This window comes from Lucilia sericata, unplaced genomic scaffold (assembly GCF_015586225.1).
Source record: "Lucilia sericata isolate MDLA Ls3-8-SP2 unplaced genomic scaffold, ASM1558622v1 Contig000416F_arrow, whole genome shotgun sequence".
NCBI classification, from domain to species: domain Eukaryota; kingdom Metazoa; phylum Arthropoda; class Insecta; order Diptera; family Calliphoridae; genus Lucilia; species Lucilia sericata.
In genome coordinates, this window is record NW_023994433.1 from 11,257 (window position 1) to 36,891 (window position 25,635).

Consider the following 25,635-nt stretch of genomic DNA (forward strand, 5'->3'; position numbering starts at 1 on the left):
TTAACAAAATCTCATCTTATGCAACCAGAAATAATATAGTGAAAATTATGAACGTTGGGATCTTTTTGACCCTAGCCCTCATATAGCGCCAAATACGCCACTGGTTAAGATTTCCTTTAACAAATTTTCGCTTTTCCTTACTGACTGAATACAAATAAGGAAAATACTCTCAGTCGAATGCTCTCTCATACCCATACAGCCAAATGAATACAACATAAACCACAACTGAAACATTACAATGGTCTCATAAGGATAAAAAACGCGGCCTACAAAAAAATTTAAACCCAAAAACAGAAACATAGAAAATCTGCAGTGAAAGAAAGAATAAAGATAACATAAAAGAAGAAGATATGATAAAAGAAATCACAAAAAAGAGAAGGAAATGTATAAAATATTTCTATAGCTAACCGTAGTTACCAAATTAAACTGCACATTAGGGCAATGCCTTTCTGAAACTTTTTTTAAAACAACCGTTTATAAAAATGGCTCTGAATGATATTTTACTCAGTTCAAAGAACTCTAATTTTGGATTATGACACTTTTTTAGTAAATGAGCAATTAATGTCACCCAAAATATTTTAGTTTCAGCTTTGAAATTGCATTTGCAACCAGCTATGGTATTTTTCGTGTTCAAATTGATATAGCCCTACTGTACACAAGCAAACTACCAAACGTAAAATACTAAAAGCTCTTTATGGAGGTAATAAAAAGGGAAATAAAACATCAAAAAGAAGAATGTGCTAAAGAAAATACCGATGAAAAAATTGCGAAAATAAAGCAACAAGAAAATACCAACTAACACATGCAAACGCACGCCAATACATTCACTAGAGGAAAAGAGGCAGGTTTGAATAGAAAACAGATTTTAATCTAAATTACCCAGCGTGTGTAAGAAATTAAGGAAATTTTCAACGAATGTGCATTTTTTCTTCAATAAAATACATAAAATAATTGAATACATAAATAACAAAAGGAAAAATATTAAATTATTAACATCAGGAAGAAAAAAAAAAACGAAAAAATAAAGGAAACATTAAGGAAGTTATAAAAAATTTGCTAAAAATAAATAACACGTGCGTGCGTGCGTTTTGAAACAAAAGTGATTTCACACTTCTAGTTAAATTTCAGAGTGAATACTTAACCGGTTGTAATAGAAATTCAAAATTTTTAAAAATTATTTAATTAAATTCATACTGAGTTTGTAACACATTAAGCAAAAGAAAAGCAATAGCCCTTTTATTGGCCAGTCTTAAGAAAATAAGAGCTTAAATTTATCAAATCAAAAATTTCTCACAACGATTTAAAGTGTCTTCTTACTGTTTTAAAGCAAAATAAGTTATTTAAAAATTTTTTTTGCTATATTAGTATTCAAATTGCAAATAAAAAAATATTTATGTGTTTTTTTTTTCTTTGGTGTGTGAATATATTGTAGAATTCTAAATACGAGGCAAGTGTTCATGAATTTTTAATGCCAAATGCTAAAGTATTGATGTCATACGCCTGTTAATAATATATACCAAATTATAAGAAACATAACAAAAAACCGGATAAATATCAAAGGTAAAGTATAATGTACAACAATTTTTAGCTTGCACTACTACCAACACAACTATATTATTAATACATATTTGCTGTATATGTTTATACGTATGTTTTTTTAGTAACAGGGTAAAAACAGAATACAATATAGATGAAAGGCTTTTAATATTGTCGAATGTTGCCGGATCTTAAATAATAAGTTTATTTTAAAAATGTTACATGATTATTATACCTAAATTTCAAGTGACTTAATGGTAAATTTTTTTTCTGTATAGTGAATTTTCTGTATGGAAAAATTTTAAATTGGTAGCTAATATTCTGTGAGGTAAACGTTTTTCTAAAGACAACTCATTTAGTACAGAAAAGATACTTGTCTGAAGACAAATTTCTGTATAGAAAAGAGTACACTTTTGGGCCACATAAGAAAAACTTTTCTATACATAAAGTTTAATTTTTTTGTAATTTTTTTTTTCGTTAAATGAATGCCTTTTTGTAGAAAATTTTCTCTTTGGAATGTATATATGAATCGATTTTCTATATAAAAATATATGAATATAGCTATATAAAAGTGATTTTTTGAATCACACTAAAAACTATATCAGATTCAAATTCTTATCCATGTGGCAATACTCTCCTATACATTTCAAACAAAAAACATTTTAACAGTTTCATCAACACAAAAAGCTTTAGCTTTGTAGCAAAGCTTTAGATTTAAAACTTGCACCATAAAAATAAGCTTTAGTTGACTCTGGTCACTATGTATGAAAAGGAAATTGAGAAAAAAACACCCTTCTTTTCTGCATTGAAAGGTTATTGACAGTCAGCCAGAGTAAAGAAAAACTGATAAAAAAAAAGAAAACACTAAAATACGAATATTTTATTCAACATTTCCTTTTACTCACTATATTCGTAGTTGTTACAAAACTTCTATGTAATTTAGTGTCTGCGTGTGCATGTGCGTGCGTTTTGGCGTGTGTTAAATCAAACGTAGAAAACGAGCAAAGAGTAAGAAAAATATAGCAAATAAATGGTTTTTAAAGTGTTTACAAAAATTTTCTAAATACAGCAACAACAAAACAAACAACAAAAAAAAAGAAGAAAACAAATAACACCACAATAACAACTTCAAAAGCCGACTGTTTTGATTTTCCAGACTGTGAGAAAATTTTGTTAAATAATAGTTTTTTACCTCAAAAAGAATAGAAACAGAAAAAAAACTAACTTTTACTTAAAATTAGTGTGTTTCCCACTGAAAAAGGAGTGGTTTTTAATTAAATTTTTAAACTTAATTTACAGTCTTGTAGAAAAATCTATAAAATTGTAGTTTATACACATGTGTTAAAGCACAAAAAAAAAAAAACAAACCAACCAACAACTACACATATCATAATATACATCTGCATATACTACATAAATACTATAACCAAGGAATTGTGAAAAGTTCTTCCCAGATTATACAACAGTACTTAATAGAAACAAATTCAAATTGAATTGTTTACATTTTTTCATTTAAAAAAAGTAAAATAATAATATCATTGTCATTGATTATAAAAATCAATTGTTGAAAACCAACTAAAAAGTAGTGAATTAAAAACACAACTATAAAGTGATATAAGAAAAATTGTATTAACATCGTCATTATAGTTTATTCAATCAAGAAAAATAACTACAATACTAATTCAATACGCAATACTACTTATTTTAACATATCCTTGCAAATATAGTACATAGTGTATAATCTGTCTATTCATACAACTATTCAACCCCACACATAAATACATCTATATATTTTTAACATCTATCTATCGTAGAGCACTTTTACAGCTGCGTCATCAATTTTGCCTCCTATACTTATAGCTATATATAGTAAGTTAAATCTTAATGTTGTTGTTGCTGTAATTTTGTGTGTAGTTGCAATTGCAATAAGAAAATGTATATAAAGTGATATATACATATGTAGTTGTATAGTATTCCACAACTTAATAATTTACATTGTGACATTTATTTTACTGTTTAACCGGTATTTCTTTATTTTCTTATATACTTTTTTTTAAGTCCATATGTCAATAAGTGTGCATTCTTAGGTGTTTTTGGAGTTATTGTATATAGAGCTGGGAAGTATACCATACTAAAATATATATCGAAAGCTTAAATTAATAGTACATACAATTTTCATATTCTAAGATGAATAAATATCATAAAGTAATTAATTTACTATGATCCGTTATTAAGTAAAACAAGTAAGAAAGTATAGTCAGGCTTGGCCGACCATATGATACCCTACACCAGTTATGAATATTAACTGTGATTTATTTTGCATAATAAAGTATTTATCTGGAATATTACCTTGCTTCCGATTTATTTAAGCAATTTATTGACGAAAAACTTATTTTCTAAAAGAGGCTTTATATGGGGGATAGGAGCAAATGTGGACCGATCCCGATAAAATGGCCTGAATAGATTTGTATTTATATTTGTCTGTGCTAAATTGCATTGCAATAACAGTGTTAATAAATGAATTGCGGATATTCAAGTAACTTTCTGAAGGGGACTTTGTATGGGAGCTAGGGTCAAATGAAGACCGATTATTTCGAAATTCGACAAGGTCATCAAAGCTTGTATAAAACTTAATTGTGCGGACTTTCATCGAGATACATTTATATTATACATAATTATGAGCTCAAAAGCACTTTTCGGGGGGTTCAGTTGTATAGGGGCTAGGTGAAGTAATGGACCGATTTTAACCATTTTCAATAGGCTTCGTCCTTGAGTCAAAACAAATGTGTATTCCAAATTTCATCAAATTATCTTGAAAATTGCCACCTGTACTTCGATAAAAACGTTTACATGAACACACGGACCGTCGGACGGACGGTCGGACGGACGGACGGACATCGTTAAATCGACTCAGAAAGTGACTATAGAACTAATATTTTAATCCGTTACAAACATCAGCATAAACCCATAATACCCTTCCCACTATAGTGGTGTAGGGTATAATTAAGGAGACCGTTCATTTGTACTTTGTAAATAAACAACGGTAATTATAATTCATTGAAACATACCTGTAAAATGAATTTAAGTTATTTTAGCTAGAAATTGAACATTTTATTTGAAAAATACCAATTTTATTAGAATTGGTCCCTAATTGACCAGAGAACTCATATAGAACAGTGGCGTGTCATAATGTCCAGTGACGTAATGTCCATGGAGGTTTAAACAATTTTTAAAAGTATCGTAATGTCCCAGAACATGGTGACGCTTTTAAAACAGAAATGTATTGGAAATGTGTTTAGAATTTAGGAAAGGGACACTCTCATCACGAATAGAATTGCTCCCAAATATGGTGTATGTTGCATTTCGGCCGGGCGAAGGGATTTTAAACCCTAGGGTATTTCCAATACCGGCTTCGTTAAATTTAGCCTTTTTTGATATATGGAATCCATCAAAGAATCCATGGACTTTGTGTCATTTTGCTCATAGACATTGTGACACTTTTGAAATTAGTCCATACGTCCATGGACACTATGGATAAATTTACTGTGTCATTACGTCCATGGATATTATGTTACTGGACATTTTGATACGTCACCATATAAACCATCTAAACAAGTAAGAGTGTTATATTTAGCCAAGCCAAATTTCATATACCTACAGAATTCAGAATTCAAAACCAACTGCACAGTGGTATAGAAATAAAATAGAAGGAAATAATTATTTAACTGTTTGACAGATTCTCATAAAATTTGCGTAAACAGGAAGTATTTAGGTTTTGAATTTAGACCTCATGACTCCACCAGAGGAGCAGTCAGGGGTAGGAAATATAGGACGTTTCGGGTATCGAGCAATATAGCTATCAATTATCTGTTATAGCTTAGAAGATAAATACTATCCGTTTTTTTCATTGCTTTTCAATTCGAAAAATTTAAACAATTTTGAATAAATAACTTATTTTTTTATAAAATAAAGTATGGAAATATATGAGAGTTTATACTTTTTGTATATTTTATATAAAAATTATTTAACATTTTTGATACCGAATGGACCAAAAAATCTAAAAAATTATATTTTTCATGAAAAATGAAACTTTAGGACAACAATTTTTTAGACCAATTTTGGTTCATATGAAACACCTATACATCGAATATCACTTCCCGACACTTTCCCCATGAAATTAGGTAGGAAAATTTACATTCCTTTAAATGTTTCTTATATCATATTTCATAACTCTTCTTTAAGTCAGCAATGATCCTTAAAGTAATTTTTTATGGACCGATCCTCAATGAATTTGGTAGAGAGATTTTAACTTGTATAAAACACATATGTGTCGAATTTCATTGCATTTTCTGAATGGAAGCTTATATGGGGGTTAATCATATGCAGATTCTCATAAAAGTCATTTATGAGGTTCTGGCATTAAATTAGTTATCTGAAGGGGATCTTATATGGCTGGTTAAGAGACAGACAGACAGACAGTCAGACAGACATGGCTAGTTCGTCTTAGAATTTAATAAGGACTAAGAATATATACATACTTTTGTGGGTATATGACCAATATTTCGATGTGATACGAGCGGAATGAAAAAATCAATATTCTACCATCTTTTTTGATGGTGGGTTTAAAAATTTCGTTAAAAATATTCATAAATTAATTTTCGTTAGTCTATGCAAAAATTCAACATATAGCTGTTTTTGACACATTTTTATGAAGTCATCTATGAATTTCTTAATTGCTAAAAATTGCAGTAAATTTCTGAAAATTAGACTTAATTTCCAATCCATTGATATATAAAACGCCTACCTCTCGTTTTCTTATTTACATTTCATGCTAAAATTGCTCCACCTTGTTTTTCATCATTGTGTTGGATATGTATTTCATTTTTACCGCCTGGATTTAATAAAAATTTTTTCTGTCGAACATAAAACTTGTGGTAAATTTTATATTTTAAAATATTTATAAGTAGTTAAGCAGTTTTCCCAGGGGTTAGTTATATGGGGTCTAGTTAATATCGTGAACTGATATTGGCCATTTTTGATATCTTACTAATTAAGAGAATTTTTGCAAAATTTAGCTCTTTCCTATAAATATTTCAACATAATTTCAATAGATTTAATAAGCACTTAGAATATACATACATACAAACATAAGTTTTTGTGTATATTTTATGTCTGATGTACTACAAACGCTATGTGTGTGTGTATCAAAATACAAATACGTATACTTAATATTTAATTCAAGACTAATCACTCATACGTTGTGTAGCTAATGCTCTTAATAAAATATAGTATTTGTATTTATTTTTATAGCGTTATACAAAAGAAACTTATGAATTTCAGTTTTACAAAATATTAAACTACTTAAATTTATATTAAGGGTATTCATGAAACACGTGTGCAAACTTGAACATTTGCACAAATGGTTAGCTGTATCATTTAGTAGAGAACATTTAATTTCAAATTATCAGTCCAAATAGGTTGTGGAAGTAAAATCCCATACAATTTGTGACAAATTCAATGTAAAATCGAAAATGCATAGATTGCACAGTTTGCGAAGCTTTTGGATGTTTATATGAAAATCCTTAATTTATTTTTTCTGCTAAACTTTCTCTAGTTAGACTATTAATGAATTTTAGTATAGATTTTATAAACGAATTATGTTTATATATTTATATATAAAATACAATATATATTATTTATAAGTTATTAAATAAGCTACACGTACTGCGTTAATCAAACTACATAAATATTTAGAGCTAAAGCTTTTACTAATAAATATTAGTAATATTTTCCCAATTTTTTCCATAATTGGGTATAGTTTACCTAATATTTTTGCTTTGTGCAGACAAAATACTGTGTAAAGTAAAAAATACTACAGTAATTACACTGTAAAAACAATTTGCACTTCATAAAATATAATTGATGGGGAGACATTTATCTTGGTCATATAATTTAAAGAAAATCTGTCAAAATTTTAATCGAATTTTCATGTAAAATTTCTAAAATTGAAATGGAATTTACTGAAATACATTTAAGTTAAATTTAAAATTTCTGAAATACAATTAGAATTTTCTGAAAAATAAATGGAATGTTCTGAAATACAAAATTAAATACATTAAAAAATGTCTAAAATATAATTGAAAATTCGGAAATATAATTGAAAAGTTCTGAAGTATGATTTGAAAATGATATAGAAAGTTTTATCTTCACAACAATTTATTTCTGTGTATTTCATTTTGTAATTTTATACGATTTTTGCCTTTGGTTTGAGAGTATGAAACTTTTAATAGCTCAATTAATAACCAATTAATTCATACATTTTTTCATGTAGTATATATATGTATGTAAGTACAATAGTTGGTTTTGTCCTGGACTATGTACTGTGTGAGCCTTGAGCCTTTTATGCCATATTTTAGCCACTTCTAAACCTTCTCAATTAATGTATTTTGCAGCTGTTATTATTATTGATGAGTTTTCTACAGTATTGAAATGTATATCACGTGTAGCTGACATTTCTAGTTTCGACATTTTTTCCATCCCTTTCTGTATGTCTTTCATTTATAAGCGTAATTGAAGTGTGTGTATGGTCTTAACATATTTTGAGTTTTTGCTTACATTTTTTTTGTACGTTGTATTTAGTTATGACCCTTAATATACCGAATTTAAGGACAAGTTGGAAAACTAGCATAGATTTTGCTTTATTCATCATATTTTTTATTTCATAGTTACACACTTATTGTCCAAAGAAATATCTAGGAGACTGTTTATGTCATTTGGGGTTCTTTGTATCTTTTTTGTGTATTTTTTGCATGGTTTTCATTATAGTTTTTTTTTGTCATACAGTTTACTGTATATGGTTGTGTTTTTTTAACAATCCATAAATAGCATCATAATATTGGCAAAGAAAAAGTTTATCTATTAACTTTGACCCTTTTTATAGCATTCAATATTTACTTTTCAATTTTGGGCTTTATTGGATGTGAATGTTTTGACGTTGTTATAGTTTTTGAAGGGTATTTCATATGAAGAATTAAGAATATTTTTATTTTTATTTGCAGTTAAAAACATATTATTGCTTGTCGTATTTTTATAACAAACAATAATAAACCAATAAATAAAAAAAAAAATAATAAAAAATTTAAGGTTTCAAAATTTTTCTATTTATCACTTAAATCCTATACAACAAACTGAAATTATTTATTCCCTTTGTACGAAACAACCCTCAAGTCTTGCAATAATTTAATGCTATTGCGAAAAAATATCATGAGTTTTTTTATTTCTGCAGCTTTTAGATGATAGTTTTTTATCTCATTTTTATATTTTCAGTCTTTTATTATCATGATGTACAAATGTTGCATCATACAAGCATAACAGATATTTATTAGATTTTGTCATCAATAACATTACTTTAATGTATCGGAGTGAAGGAAATCAATGTTTTTGATAGTATTAACCATAAAGATAATAGATATTTGACTTTTTTATATATTGTAAGAAGATTTACAATATGGCAAATGTTGTAAGATAAAAAATATTTACGTTTTACTTAAAGTATTAAGGTCTTAAAAATATAAATAGATATTGATTATACGAACTTGTAAGATGTTAAATAACAAAAGTTGAGGAAATATCGTGTGTCGGTTTATACCTACTTTTCACATATTGTAAAGTCTGTACAGCTTCTTCCCGGTTCATCCATTTTTAAACATTCTCATACTTCTCAAATAAAACTTACATTTTAATTAGTTTATTAATCAAATAAATTGAACAGTTTGGTTAAAAATGTATTAAAAATCAATAAAGTCGATGATTGAAACAATCAAAGCATTAATTGAATGCTTACAACATTAAAGGATTCCTTTACCTTTAACAATGCGTTAAGCACTCTCAAAAATATCTCTTTATTGTCACATTTGAACAAATAAAGTGATTTATAAATTTTTAAATATTTATAAAACTTCAACTTCTTATGCCTAAAATATTATTGACTATTTGAGAATTATTTTCCGTTATAAATAATGAAATTATTTAAATAAAATATCAAAACAAAAAACCAAAATAAAAAAGTAGGCTGGTAAAACTTGTAAGGAACAATATTGGAATAGGTGGTAAGATTGGCAATGAATCATACAGTAATGTAATGTTCAGACAGGCATAAATTAGAATAATCATCAGAGCTTTTATTTCCGCTACACTTAATTGCTATGGTATATAAATAAGTAAATTAAAAATAAAATTGTTAATTGGATCACGCCCATCCCCCAACGCTCACCAAAATGGAAGTATCTAAACTGAAAAGTAATTTCATTGTATTTACATAGATTATAGAGAAAATAAAATTAGATAAAATATCTTGAGCTTATTGGATCCTGTTCAGTTTTAAAACGTTTAATTAAATTAATTAAAAACAAGTAAAAGTTCAATATTTATTTTATATTTTCCATTACTTTAGCAAGAGAAAACACATAAAAAACCAACAAAATACGCAAAGCAAAGAAAACAACATACAACCACACATACGCTTTTTCAATAAGCGTATGTTGTTGTTGTGTTTTTTTTTCAAAGCATGCACTAACATTCTCTTCTTCGAAAGCATGTCTGACAGAATTATTGAAGATTTTGATATCGAAAAACAGATACACAGACGGAAATACAGACAGGCGGATAGTCAGACGGATATGGCTTAATCGGCTCCGCTATCTATTAAGATCCAGAATATCATTTGAAATTTTCCATAAAGGACAGCCAATGTCCACAACCAAAAATCCGGTAACTCTTGTGTGTAAATTCCAATCTATATTTTCTGGAGAGATACTTTCCCTATAAGTACATACATATGTATGAACCTAACCTAATTGTTTCATATATTACATAAAATATATTTAAATGGGTTTTTAGAAATTATTTGTGCTTTTTAATCAAAAACTAAGAAACTCAACAATAACATTAAATATTTTGAAAACGAATATTTATTCTTCAACATTTAGTTCAAAATAATATTCACAAGTATCAAAATCAAACCCAGTTTCCTCGTCATCCATAGACTACCCGAAGCATTATGGCACGGTTAATCAAAAATTGTGATAAATGAAAACTACAATTATGAGAGTTTGCTGAAAAATGCTGGCGAGATATGGATATACGCTCAAAATACACACTTGGACGAAAACTTCCACATGTACACTTCAATGCAAGTTCGTGCCCAATGTCAATTTTTGGTCCACGGAACTTATAGGTTATGTTGACACTACAACACTACACAATCACAATATCAAAAATTAAGACAAGGACCCAACAAAAATAAAATTCTAAAATATATCATAAAACTACTATTCTTGGGCTGCGTTTTCAATGTTTTAATTACCGAATGACTTTATTTTTTAAGGTTCGTTCATTATACAATTATAACACTGTTTTAACACTTACTTAAGAACTCGTGTTTAAAGTTTCAACTTTGAAAGCTTAGCAGACCGGTAGTATTGCCAACTATTTTTTTTTAATATGCAACTTGAAAGATATAAGTAAATACGAACACCACTACGTAATAAAAGTGCAAAAAAACTTGGAGATACGGGTCTTGCCTTCCAGTTTTGCCCAAAGTCGTGCATGTTTTTATGTAATTTAAAAAAAAGTGATCATTATTTTACTCATTGATCATTGATATACTCTCTGGTGTAGCTCTTGTCATAAAGAACAAAAATTGTGATCATGTAAAATCAAAAAAAAAACTTAATCTTCAAGATCAAAATCACAAAGTACTTTCAAGTGAATCTCTAAATTAGGCGTATACTTAATATTTGTGGTATCAATAAATCATTAACACGTATACGTACAGGCGTCGTTAATAGAAGCAGTTTCACTTGAAATTAAAAAAATTAAAACGAAGTTTTTTTTTTTTTTGATTTTATATGTTCACAATTTTTGTTCCTTATGACAAGAGCTACAACTTTGCCTCCAAGAGTAAACCTAAATTCCAAACTGTTTGAGCCTAAGAAAATTAAAACTTTTTCTTGCAATAATCGTACCGAAGCCTCAAATCCTTGGGGCCTATAAAAAAGGGCATGACTTTGGTCAAAACTGAGAGACACGGATCTTTTTTTTGTCTTTTATCATGTAGTAATCTCCGTATATGGTTACACATATTTTCATGATTTAAAAATTTACACACATTTTTTCTTGCAAAATCTTCAAATCTTTAGTGTCCCCAAAAATCTTTTACGTATGTAATATTTATCAATTAGTTTGATTTGAAATGTTAATTTTTGACTATGTTTGATTCTCGAGTTTAATTAAATTTAAAGATCTCGATTCACATTTGTAATCAGTGGCCACATATCTATAAAAGGTGTTCAAAATTTTTAGGTCAATTTTTAAAAATGGTGACCATAATTTGAATCCGACTTCTTGAATGTTCAATTTTTCTTAAAAAAATGTCAGTCAGCGTCTGCGAAAATTTGTATGTGATATTTATATGTAACTTAGACCCACTGATCTAATTATTTGGCCAGGGTGCAATGATTTAATTTATATTCCCAAATAAAATAAAATTTAAATCATTGCAAAAATATTTCAATTTACGACCCTATAACAATCCTGCGCCATTTTAAGGACCAATTTTACAATAAATTTTAAGATTTACAAATTAAAAGCAATTTCTTATATTTCGAACAATAAATGAGGAATATATATCTATGTGTATGTATGTGTAATATACATACATTATAGAAGTAAAAATTCATGATAGCACATTTACATTGTAAATATCTAAAAGGAATAATATTATACATACAAGCATACTGCAGAAATCCTACACAATCATTTAAGGATCTACTTAAAGTTCATATGTGAAGGATTTTTTTTTTAAATTTCTACAAGGACATTTCTCACAATAACAATGAATTGCCACAAGTATTCTGTTTTACAAATTCTTTTGTTCTTGAACATGTACACAGACAAAAATACATACATTTATTAACATATACATATTTGTAGGTAAATCTATATGCAAGTATGTGTGTCTATCTGTCGTTCTGACCGTCTCTGTTTGTTTATTATATCAGCATGATTTTTATATACTTCAGCTGATACAAGTGTCTAAAATAAAGTACAATTTTTGCTTTTCCATAAGTTTGTTTTTCTTGCTGAAAGCTTTCTTCTTTTATTTTCCATCAAATTATTGCACAACTTTGTTGTTTTTTTCTTGTTTGTTTGTATTTTTTACACAAATGAAATTGACTAGAAATGAGATTTCCGTTTCAATTTCATTTCTCACATTTTTCACTGTAATTGTGGTTTTGACATGTAAAACAATCATTTTGTATATCATTTCGTTTTTTTTTTTTCTTAAAATTTTTTCTATTTATTTAAAATACAGCAAAAATGTTTTGAAATAATGTGTTGATGTGTTAAATGTGGCATGGGATTTGTATTAAATTTAAAATAAAATCATTACTAGTATGATGGAAACTTTGTTAGCCTCTAACTTTAATTATTTATTATAAAAAGTTCGTTACTATATAAAAACTATAGAATGGATGCCGTAATTGTCATAAGATCTTATAGAGTCCTATCAATTATGGTTTTGGAATTAATATCGATTTAGTAATTAAGTTCTATTCAAATAATGTTCCCAAAAAGAGGGTTTTCTAAACATCAATCCCTAATAATTTGACCGTTTATTAGTCTGTATGTCTGTCTAAGGTTAGATGGGGCTTAGTATTATAAAGTTTTGATTGGCATTGAAACAGCATAACATCGGTGTAGTATTTCAACTTGACTATAAACAAGTGGTTCCTCGAAAATAGTTTAAAAGATATATTATCTTAACCCCCATATAGACCGAAAGAGATTTTAATGTCCACAAGTGTTTAAATCTGTCCACCAAATTGTATGATAACCGATCGATAAATTTTTTAAATCTCCATAAAACCCCTCATATAAAATATGAGTTTGTTATCAACATCAATGACTGAAATTAAATTAACAGAATAGACTATATAAAAATGTCATTTGTTATTTTGTAGTACCGTAGAGGAGTTTTAGTGGGCTATCAATATTGCAATACCCACCATCTAAAAAGATGGTTACATATCGAAATATTGGTCGTAGACTCACAAAACTATATATATTCAGGAACCTTAATAAATTCTGAGACGATATAGCCATGTCCGTCGATCTGTCTGTTGAAAGCACCATAAGTTTCGAACGGAAACAGCTAAAGAGCTAAAATTTTCCAAAAATATTCCTTATAGGTAAGGTTTGTTTGGTATTGCAAATGGGCAATATCGGTTTACGATTTCACATAGCCCTAATACAAGTGCCCCCCGAAAAACAGCTTTAACAGTTATAACTGTTTTAAAAAATACGAGTATAGCAATGAAATTCGGCATAAATAAGTTATCAGCCGAAATCTTTCTACCAAATTTTATGGTGATCGGCACATAGTTGTATTAATGAAAATCGCTCTGCAAAATTTTATAAGGATTGATCCATAATTGAACCTTCTCCACATATATAAAGCCACTATGAGAAAATTACGAGTACTTCATAGTTGTACACGCCATAAAAAATTTTTTATTATAATTCTTCATTCCGAATTTTACATGTATGTTCATAGTCTAAAAATTGGACAAAAATATTTTGTATTTCGAAATTAATAATTTGTTAATTCGAAAGAGCTATCTCCCTGATGGCTACACAGAGGGAAAAACAAATATACACGCCTGGTACCATATTGACGCCAAAGAGTTTATAAGTTTTCAATAACATCCGTTGTCAAAGTACATACATACGTACGACAACACTATGTAATGTTGACAACGCAACGTTGTCAACATTGCAACAATTCGTTGTCGAAATCTAAATTTTATACACATCCGTTGTCTAAATATTAACAAACGTGGTAAGCTCACTATTGGCAACGGTTTGTTTGTCAATAGTGAGCTTACCACGTTTGTTAATATTTAGACAACGGATGTGTATACAATTTAGATTTCGACAACGAATTGTTGCAATGTTGTCAACATTACATACATAGTGTTGCCGTACGTATGTATTTACTTCGACAACGGATGTTATTGAAAAATTATAAACAGTTTGATGTCAATTTGGTACCAGGCGTGTATATTTCTTTTTCCCTCTGTGTACAGAGCAGCATTCCTTTTACGGCATACAATCTGATGCTGGGTATTAAGATTTGGCATAGACGAATATAACACTCTTATTTGTTTCTTGTTGATTCCGTCTTTATTTAAAAATCTCTAGAGTGCTGATGATGACTTTTCCCGGACTCTGAGAAAGCATTCCATTCTGACACCTGACTAACGAAATATCTTTTCACATATTTTTTAATCAAAAATTGGAATAACACAAATTTTAAAAGATACTGAGATTTTTTAATTCTCGCATTGATTTTTTGTACATCCTTGAATGTATATCACTTGACACAGGCACAACAACCACTTAAATCATTATACGTACATATGTTCCAATCAAACGAAGGCCATTTATTGTACAGAAATGTAAAAATGGAAAATTGATCATTTACTTAGGTACATACATACATACATATTATCCGACATTTTGTTTATTTATACCAATTTAACCCCTTGTCATAGAATTATGTTGAACATAAAATAACGAATTTTTAACAACATCAAACTTTCTTCTTTAATGACACAAGTTGATGCTGGTTTGTAATGGATTGTTCCAAATATGAAGGGTCATTAAAGCAAGTCACAGCATAGAATGTGCCATTCAAACACTTATACGGATTTGTATACTCATTCACAAACAGCCACATATATCCTCTTGTATGTATGTATGAACGCATACATACATTTTTTGTAGCAGATACAATCACATGTCATCCTTGCAAAATATGTATGTATATTTGCAGAAGTACTACTAATTGAGTTATTTCCTGTATAAGAACAAAACTTTACCCACAATGCACAGACAATTGTGCGTGTGTGTATTTTTACTAAACAAATGTTTTATATGTACATACATATGTATATGGGAATGCCCAGTAGTTTGAAGAGACAGACTGTTACATGCTATTTTTATTAGTACTACTTTTTGATTAAATATCCAAAACTAATAATTTACATACAATTATATTGTTAGTAATTAACGAAAATTACTGTATAAAATGTATAAGGTATATATTGCAGGTTGTTTACTTTTATTTTTATACTCTTCAGTGGTGTAGAGGACATATACCCAGCAGTTGGGTCGAACAGTATCGAACTATCTTTTTATCCTACCACGTAGGGTTACCCCTGCCCAGATGACTGGCTATTTTAACACGTGCTTGTCCTACGAATTAGACCAAAACAGGTGATTAGACGTTAATTGAAAGCACTGTCTTTTTCGAGTGCATTGACTCTTTGTCGACCTGCTGGGTATGTATATATAAGTTTGTCATTCCTTCTATAATACCAATAAATATTCATCTGAGACCCAACAAAGTATTTATGTATATTCTGGGTCTTAATATAATTATAAGTCGATTTAGATATGATCGTCTGTTTTTGATTGTCTGTACATCATTATGTCTCAAAGCTCACGTTAAAAGTGAGCAAATAAAATCAGCTAAATTCACTGAAAGTTGTCCTAAGTATTTTGGTATTAAAAATCAGCAATATCGGTTAACAAAGTAAAAAGGTGTGAGTAAAAATTGAGATTATGTTTTCTTTCCAATTCTTGAGTAGTTTTACCAGAAACTACTAAAGATAATTAGATGGATTTTCCTATAGACCTATAGCAAAGGAATATATTCCTTCAAATTAATTTATGTTTAATAACTTTCTCAAAACAATTGGTATCACCACAAAATGGTGAAGACATTAGTACAATATAGACAGAAATAATATGACCAAGGTATATCTGTATGGGTCCACAATTGGTCACAGCTCCCATAAATTCCTTAAATCACTTAAATAACATAAATAATAAAGTAATAAAGATATGGGAATAAAATTAGACACGAATATGTTTTATGTGTATAGCTCCCTGAGATGAAAATCGGAATGGTTATATCTTGTATAAAACTTAGTTAATATTTAAACAATTTTTAAATAAATTATTATATTTTTTTTTTAATTTTAAAGAATTTAATCTTTCAAATCCCACGATTTTAAAAGAAATTTAGGAACTAGCAGAATTACCTAAAACATTCAAAGCAATTACCTCTTTCGGTCGATCTTCAAATAAACGTATAGCATATAAAATCTATGTATGTATGTATTATAATTAGTTTTTTTATTGTGCAAAATGTGCACAAAATACACTAGTTATGCAAATCTAATAAAATTCTCATTTATTCAAATTGATTTTAAAACTTAAATCAGCAACAATATAACACTTTAAACAATGTTATTTAATTAACATCGTAATTAAATGTTTTTGCATTAAACAATAATTAGTACACATTTGTTGGCATAATAACATTAAACTATTTAATTTAATAATATTTTTCATGATTTTATTTAATAATATTTATGTAAACAGTTTATACAAAAAATCAATGTTATTGATGTACGATAATAGAGTTTAGTTTGGTGTATTAGTTCAAAAAGGCCTTTAAATGTAAATTGTAATATCAAGTGCAGAGTTATTGGCATATTTAAAAACAATTTTGAAAGGGAGATTCTTATTTAATTTATTTATTTAAGATTTATGCAATATTTTGAAGATATATCTAAATATTTTTATAAAGAATACTATAATAATTATTTTTATTTGTTTCTGTAAATAGACATACAAACATTTTTGAATAGACTAACTAGAGATGGAGATTTTGATCTGATTTTATGTTGTGTTACAAACATCTGAACTAAACTGATAAATGAGGATACAATTAAACATAAAATATGTCATTGGAAATGAAGAGGGTCGTGTCATTAGTTAGGGATGAATAGAAAAATTAAAAAAATAAAACAATTGAGTTGATCAAATAAACTGTCAAACAAAAATAGATAATAAGTGCTGTTGATGCTTCCCAAATAGCATTTAATGTAATGAAAATAACTACATACATTTTACTTAATTTAAAATATTATTGTTTTTATCAAATTATTTTCTCAATTTATAATTCAGATTTGAGATTTTTTTAAACAAGTAGGAAAATATAGCCTTTTAAAAACAAGTTAGAAAGTATAGTCTTACACCAGTTATGAAAGTATAGAAAAAACCATTTATGTCAAGGACTTTAAGTTGCGATATCGCTCATTTACTCTAAGACTGATATAATCCAAAAAAAGTAGTTTCGACATAAATGGCCTATCTTTTAAAGAAATCAAGGAAATTGAACAATTAAACCATATTCAGATAGTAGAAGATAATATAAATATTTTGTTCATCTGAATTAAGATTTAACACGTGAAACATGCCTTTCAGTGTTAACGCTTATAATAAACAAGTAAGAAATAATAGTCGGGCGAGCCGACCATATAATATCCAACACCTGTTACAAAAATAAAGTTGAATTGTACCTTGTCTCAGATATACTTTATTGTTGAATAAAATTGTGGATATTTAAGTCAAATTTTGAAGGGGGCTTTTTATAGGGGCTAGGGTCAAATGAGGCCCTCTAATTATAAAATTCATGAGGGTTATTAAGGCTAGTATATAACTTGGTTTTACAGCTTTTTGTCAAGATAGGAGTATATTAAAGAAAATTATGAACTTAAAAGGCCTATTCGGCGGGTTCAGTTGTATGGGGGCTAGGTGAAATAACGGACCGATGTTAACCATTTTCAATAGGCTTCGTCCCTGGGACAACAGAAGATCATGTACCAAATTTCGTTGAATTATCTTCAAAATTGCGACCTATAGTTTGACTGCAAGGTTTACATGGACGGACGACGGACAGACAGACAGATGGACGGACATAAATCGACTCAGAAAATGATTCAAAGCCAATTGGTATACTTAAAGGTGGGTATAGGGCCAATATTATTGTGCGTTACAAACATCAGCACAAACCCATTATACCCTCCCCACTAAAGTGCTGTAGGGTATAAAAATCGATTTCATACCGAAAATAATAGACATTGAAAAGTCTATTTTGAGAAGTAAAAAATAATTTTGATTTTCCGAGATTGTCCTCTTTCATTTGATACCCATATTGACGAAAATTATTTTGTAGAAAAGTCCTTTAAAAAGGAGAGAAGATCTGAGAATAGAAAACTTAAAATTTGGTCTCGTTTAAGTCAAATAATTGTTTGTAAGGAAATAAGAACATTTAAGAGAAACTTATGGATGGAGCTTTTTATTCGATCATTACGAAAATTATGGTAAAATTTTAATGTAATTGTGAACACGAAAACTCTATAAGGTGCTACGATTGTAAGAGGGCTGGGTAAAATGAACAGATTTTCAATATTTTCATTAGGTCTCTTTCTTGGGTAAAAAGAAACTAATGTGCCAAACTTATAAAAAAAATTTTAAATGTAAAATTTCTAAAAATATATGCTCAAATGTTTACATCCGCCATTAATTGTTTAAATCTAACCACGTTGCTTAACGGACTAAAAATTTCAAGTTCAAAACTTGTCTTGAATAATAACAATGTCCTGCAATGAATTGAAGTTATTAATATATATACATAATCTATTTATGACCATACATACATATATCTACTTACTGAATTTTTAATAAGAAATTTTAGAATTCAATTTACCATCCCTGTCCTAAACTAATGTGCATGAATAAAATAACAACTAAGTGTTTGCATGAGTGTTGCTAATTTACAAAAACATTGCAAATGTGAAATAAATTACAAAAACAAATCAATATTATATTTTTTGCATACTCAGTTTAATGTTATTGTGATTTTGTTGATTTTATTATTGTAACTTGCAAAATTACACACGTGTAGCCTACATTGTGTCTTAAAAAGGCGCATGCTCTTAAAAAAATTATTTTTAAATATTTTGTTGTTTTGTGGAAGTGAACAAAAACTATTGTTTTATAATAAAGAAATTTTTAGGAGATTTTTAATAACTAAAATAAAATTTTGTTTTTATAACAAAAACATATATTCATCGTTATAACAAGTTTTTTTATGTTTCGTTATACAAATTGTTTTAATTTTAAATTATATACATAAATATATTTGGGAATTTTACAAATTTTAAGTGATATCAAAAAATTAGTTTACGAAGGTTAAAAATCGGTGCATTATTTCGTTTTAGAGCTAATAACTAATGTTAATCATCATAGACCTAATTTGGCCCTAGGTCAAAGTTTAATTTAAAAAGAAAAAAACTTTTACCTTCATAACTTACATGTATTTTAAAAATACTTCGGTTTTTTTTTTCTAAAAAAGTTTCGAATGGAATGAAATTTTTACAAATATGTTCAATAATTTCTCCATGGAATATAATGACATTCATGAAAATCTGTTGGCGTAAAATTGACACAGACAGTGATATGATATTGTCCATATAAATAGTGAATGTCTTTTAAAACTCTAAATGCTTTTGAAAAGTTAATAGTAAAGCATCTCAGTTTGTCAAACAACTTGTTTATACTTTAATCTACATATTTTAACTATTATTTGGCAAAGAAAAATTTTCTTTTCATAAACATATGTATATAACAAGTAAGAATTTATAGTCGGTCATGGCCGACCATATGATAGCCTACACCAGTAGGTTACAAATTTTGATTATTTTTTAATAATAAAGAATTTAATTTAATTATACCCCACACCACTTTAGTGGGGAGGGTATATTGGATTTGTGCTGATGTTTGTAACGCACAATAATATTGCTCCTATACCCTTAAAGTATACCAATCGGCTTAGAATCATTTTCTGAGTCGATTTAGCTATGTTCGTCGTCTGTCCGTCCGTCTGTCCGAATTTTGAAGATAATTCAATGAAATTTGGTACATGATCTTCTATTGTCCTAGGGACGAAGTCTATTGAAAATGGTTACGATTGGTCCATTATTTCATCTAGCCCCCATACAACTGAATCCCTGAATAGGGCAATTACAGGTCGCAATTTTGAAGATAATTCAATGAAATTTGGCACACGATATTTTATTGTACCAGAGACTAAGTCTATTGAAAATGGTTAACATCGGTCCATTATCTCACCTAGCCCCCATACAACTGAACCGGACGAATAGGGCTTTTAAGTTCATAATTATGTTTAATATACTCGTATCTCGACAAAAAGCAGCAAAAGCAAGTTCTGTACTAGCCTTGAATTTTTCGTTTTAAGTCGAATTAAAATTCGACTTAAATGTCCACAATTTTATTCAACAATAAATGGCCTAAGTATATCTGTGGCAAGGTACAATTCAACTTAAATGCTTTATTATGAAAACTAAATCACATTTTTTTTTGTAACAGGTGTAGGGTATTATATGGTAGGCCTAATTTAAGGTAAAAACAAGCGTTACTTGTTTTTACCTTAAATTAGGAATATTTTAATAATTTGTTGACAAAAAAGGGATTTTCTAAAAGAGGGGTTATATTGGGGTAGGGGGTTAATATGGCCCTATCTTTATAAATTTTGGTAGAAGGATTTTCGACTACATAGATTATTTATGCAGAATATCATCGTGACATTAGTGTTTATAAGTAAATTTTGACCAACAAGTCATTTTCTGAAATGGACTTTGTATGGAGGATGAGGCCCGATCATTAAAACTAAAGTTTTGCCGATTTTTGAAGTGATACAAGAACATTTAACATATTTATGAGCTCAAAAGCTCTATTCGGGGGGTACGGTTGTATGGGGGCTATACGAAATAATGGACCGTCATTGGGTCAAAAAGAGCACGTGCCAAATTTCTTTAAATTATGTTGAAAATTGCGACCTGTAGAGTGCACACAAGGTTTACATGGACACACAGAAGGACGGACGGACAGACGGACATAACCAAATCGACTCGACGAGCTGATTAAGATACTTTAAGGTGGGAATTTTGTTTTTTTTTCATTTCAGAAAATACCTTTAGAGATTTTAACTTGCTTGAAAATAGGTATAGCGAAGAAACTCAAAAACAGATTTAATAGTCAAACATATTTTGTCGAATTTAAAGTATGGAATTAAAATAAAATTCTTAAGTGTTCGGCCCATAATTGAATTAACTTGATGCACATCTAAATATCGATATATATACATATATGTATGACAAGGTTTTGATGGTGGATACATACGATTCGACATAGTGGAACACACTTACATGCTGTTTATTAATATTATATTTTAATAATTACTTTCACTAGGGATTTCATTTTTCTATAAATTTCATCATTACGGATTTTCTGTTACTAACAAATCTATTAACTTTTAAGTGATTGATAGACAGATTTCAAAATGTTTGTTTTTAACATTTCTATAAATTATATATTTGTTTGTCAATATATAATATTGTTCTCTATGATTGATACTTGATGTCGTAAAATAAAAATGGATTTATAAGAAACATACATATTGTTGTTTCTAGCTAGCGTGTGATTACTTTGAGTAAAAATTTTACTTATATATTTTTTGTTACAATAACAAAATACAAGTAAAATGTTTAATTAAAATACTCGCACGTTATCTAGAAACAAAACATTAAGCGCTTTAAAGTAATTTACACATCAACAAATTTGTTGTATTCTATTAAAATAATAAAATAATATTGATCCTCACAAAAGTTGATAGAGAGATTTCTGTCGAATTTCTCTGTAGTCTCATTTCTGAACCAGTAATAAGTGTTAAAGTAAATTTCTGGGGGGTAGGGTCAATAATGGCCCGATCCTCACAGAAGTTAGTAGAGAGATTTTAACTCATACAAAACTTGTTTATATCGAATTTCATCGTTGTACTCACATTTCTGAACCAGTAATGAACGTTAAAGACATTTTGTTTATGCCGAATTTCATCGCTGTAGTCTCATTTCTGAGCCAGTGTGAAAGTAAATTTCTGAAGGGGACCTTATATGGGGGGTAGGGTCAATTATGGACCGATCCTCATAAAATTTGGTTAAGAGATTTATGTTCACATAAGACTTGTTTATGTAGAATTTCATCGTTATAATTATATTTTTAAACCAATTATGACTGTTCAAACTGTTTTTCGTGAGGCCACTTGTATGGGGGCTATGCAACAACGATTTTGTCTATTTTCAATATCAAACAACCCTTATCAATAGGGAATATTTATGAAAAATTCCAGCTGTCTAAGTCCTCCAGTTTAAACAGTCAGACGGACAGACAGACGGGCGGACAGGCGGACAGACGGACATGGCTAGATCTTCACAGAATCTAATAAGGACCCAGAATATATATAATTTAATGGGTCTTAGGCGAATATTTCGATGTGTTACAAACGGAATGACAAAAACAATATACCCCCCATATTTTTTGATGGTGGGTATAAAAATGGAGTCTAGACCGATTTTATATCAAACTTTGTTGTGCAATATTTCTTATGTACAGAATGGTTGTACCCATGGACTTAATATTATTATACTAATGGATATAAGAATACTTTAAAAAGTGCCGTAATATACACAGGCAACATGAGATTTTTTGGGGTGCCTAAACCATCTTTGATATTGGTTGGGCATTGAAAATGGACAATATCAGTGTTCGATTTTACCTAGTCCCCTTGGAAATCAGTTTAATCTTTCACTAATTTGTTGACTATTTTGAAAAAGCGAAGAACTCTAAAGTATGGCGAATATCAGGCAAAATATTTTACATCAGCCACCATATAAGATCTGGCATGTAATTGGCTTAAAAATATCAGTATAGCTGTGAAATTCATCTCTCAGTTTCTTGTCAATAAATTGTTCAACAAATATGAAATTATGGTAAAATATACAAAGAAGGCCCCATGCCGAAAATCTCCCTTATTATCAGATATATATTAATATATTATTTATAATAAAATTCAAAATTAATTGAAAGAATGGAGATAAATTACGAAAGAATCGGGAACACATTCCAAAATTCAATTTAAATTTGCTTTAATAGTGTGTATATAATAATATTTAAAAACTTCTGAAAATATTAATTCATAAAAATTTGGAAATTTGCAATAACATGATATAATTTCAACCGAAATTTAGTTCAATTGCATTCTTTGAAGAATACTTACTATTTCACAAATTATGGGAAATAAAAAAAGAATTTTGTACAATTAATTTAATTTGGAAATTTTGAACTTATTTATTTTTTTATAGCAATTGTTTTGCTTGTTATATTTGTTAACTAAAATATTAACAATAAATACAACTCAATAAACGCACTAAAAATTTCGAACATATACTAAGTCATTTTTATATACCCCTATTTCTGCTGAGAACACTTATTCCACTCATGCCCCTACTTTATAATATCCACAAAAACAACTCAATTTATAAAATTCAACTCAGAACCTACAAATCGAGTTGATTTGAACAAGAGTAAACTAAAGAGTGAGTAATTTCTAAAAGGAGCTACTTTTCACATTCGTTTATTACGATTACGTTAGTACAATAAACGAAGGAAACTGTAGTATACACAAATGGGCATTGTGCCAAGTGGGAGAATGTGAAAAAAAATTTTCATACAACATATATTTTACTTCGTCAATGTACGTATAGTGTATTCTTTTCCACCAACAAGATCAACCATTTAACTGATTAAAACTAGAGGATATTTATTAAGAAAAAAATAGCAACAAACTAATGTAACGAAGGGCAGAAAGCCGAGTAAAATAATAACAACGAGTTTATAGAGAGAAAGCAAAGAAAAAAGCATGTGTGTATAGGAGCGTTGGAATATTTAATGAACAAGCACCTAAAAGTAGGCTTAAGCTTTAAACACAACCGAAATGAAAATGTGTGTACTTTGTTGATAACAAACGCAATTTTAGATTGTGAAAAGCAAAACAAAAAACAATTTGTGAGTAAAATTGTATAAATAGGGAATGAGTGTTAGTTGTACTGAGAATGATGATAATGATGTTTGAGGTGACGACGACTATGAAAATAATGATGATAGTTATAATGTTGTACTTAAAGAGAATTTTGTTATTGTACATGGACAAAAATGAAATAGAAGAGTTTTCTATTTCCCTTATCATCACATGGTATGTGCAATTTAGCTTTGCCTCAATGTTGCTGCTGCCTTCATAACCGCTATTTTTATTGCTGTTTTTGTAATTGCGTTCTCCAAAAAAAAAAAAAAAATATTGAAATATAGCATGAAAACGAGGAAAACCGATGTTGCTTGTAAACTGTTTCTGCTTCTGCTGTTGATTTGTTTTTGTTTTTCTTACTCAGCTTTTTTTCCAATTTTTTTTTTTTTTTTTTTTTTGTAAATTTTTGTTTCTGTTTTTAAGATTCATTTTGTCCCTCTGTATATACAAATTTTGTATGGCAACGTTGTTGTGTGTGTTGTTGTTTTTGTTGTAGTTATACGACAATGTGTTTCACAAAAAGTCGGCTATATATGCTTTTATAAAATAACCAAACTAGTAGTGTGCCACAGAAGAGTGCAAACGTAGCACAGAAACACAGTTAAAAAGAAGACAAGTTAGCAAAACGTTCCATATACGAAGATATATATTTTTGTAATCATCATCAGTCAACGTATATATAAATATTAAAATCTAAATAGAACACAAAAAAAAACAAAAGATAAAGTTTGAAAAAGGAAAATTAAGACAAGTTTATTTCGTTGTTTTTGTTAAGACAAAAGCTAAAAAATTCAACAAAAAAATTTATGTGAAACTAAATAAAACAAGCTCTGTAATGAATTTTTGAGTATAAGTGAGTGATGAAATAATAATAATAAAAAATAAATACGTAAAAAACTATAAGTTCTAAGAATATACCTTTAGTTTCTGTCCTTATTGCAACAACAACGACAATAACAAAAAGAGAGCAAATTTTAGTTCTGCTTAAGCCGACCGAACTTTAAGATATAAAAGAGAAGTTTGCTATTTTTTAGTAGCCTGTCTGCTGGTATTTTTAAAAAACATGAAAACTTCATATTACTTCTTATCTGGTGCATGTTCTTCTAACAATTTTCGTTTTTTGAAAAATTTTTCACAAAAATAGTTTTGTGAGCAGAAAAAGTTATTGATTACATAAAACA

At 28.6% G+C, this 25,635-nt stretch overlaps 1 protein-coding gene across 8 annotated transcripts in view; it reads left to right on the forward strand.

The window, feature by feature from the left end:
- The first annotated feature begins 957 nt into the window (after positions 1-957).
- Positions 958-25,635, forward strand: part of LOC119604659 (complexin) — a 328,553-nt gene continuing 303,875 nt past the window's right edge. For 4 of the 8 annotated variants that reach the window (XM_037957420.1, XM_037957419.1, XM_037957428.1 and 1 more), the window contains exon 1: positions 25,005-25,307. The gene's annotated coding sequence lies outside the window, so the exon portion shown is untranslated. Of the gene's footprint in view, positions 1,561-2,529; positions 2,545-2,679; positions 2,696-25,004; positions 25,308-25,635 lie in introns of those variants that run through there. The other 4 variants (XM_037957421.1, XM_037957426.1, XM_037957425.1 and 1 more) reach the window with 4 other exon arrangements.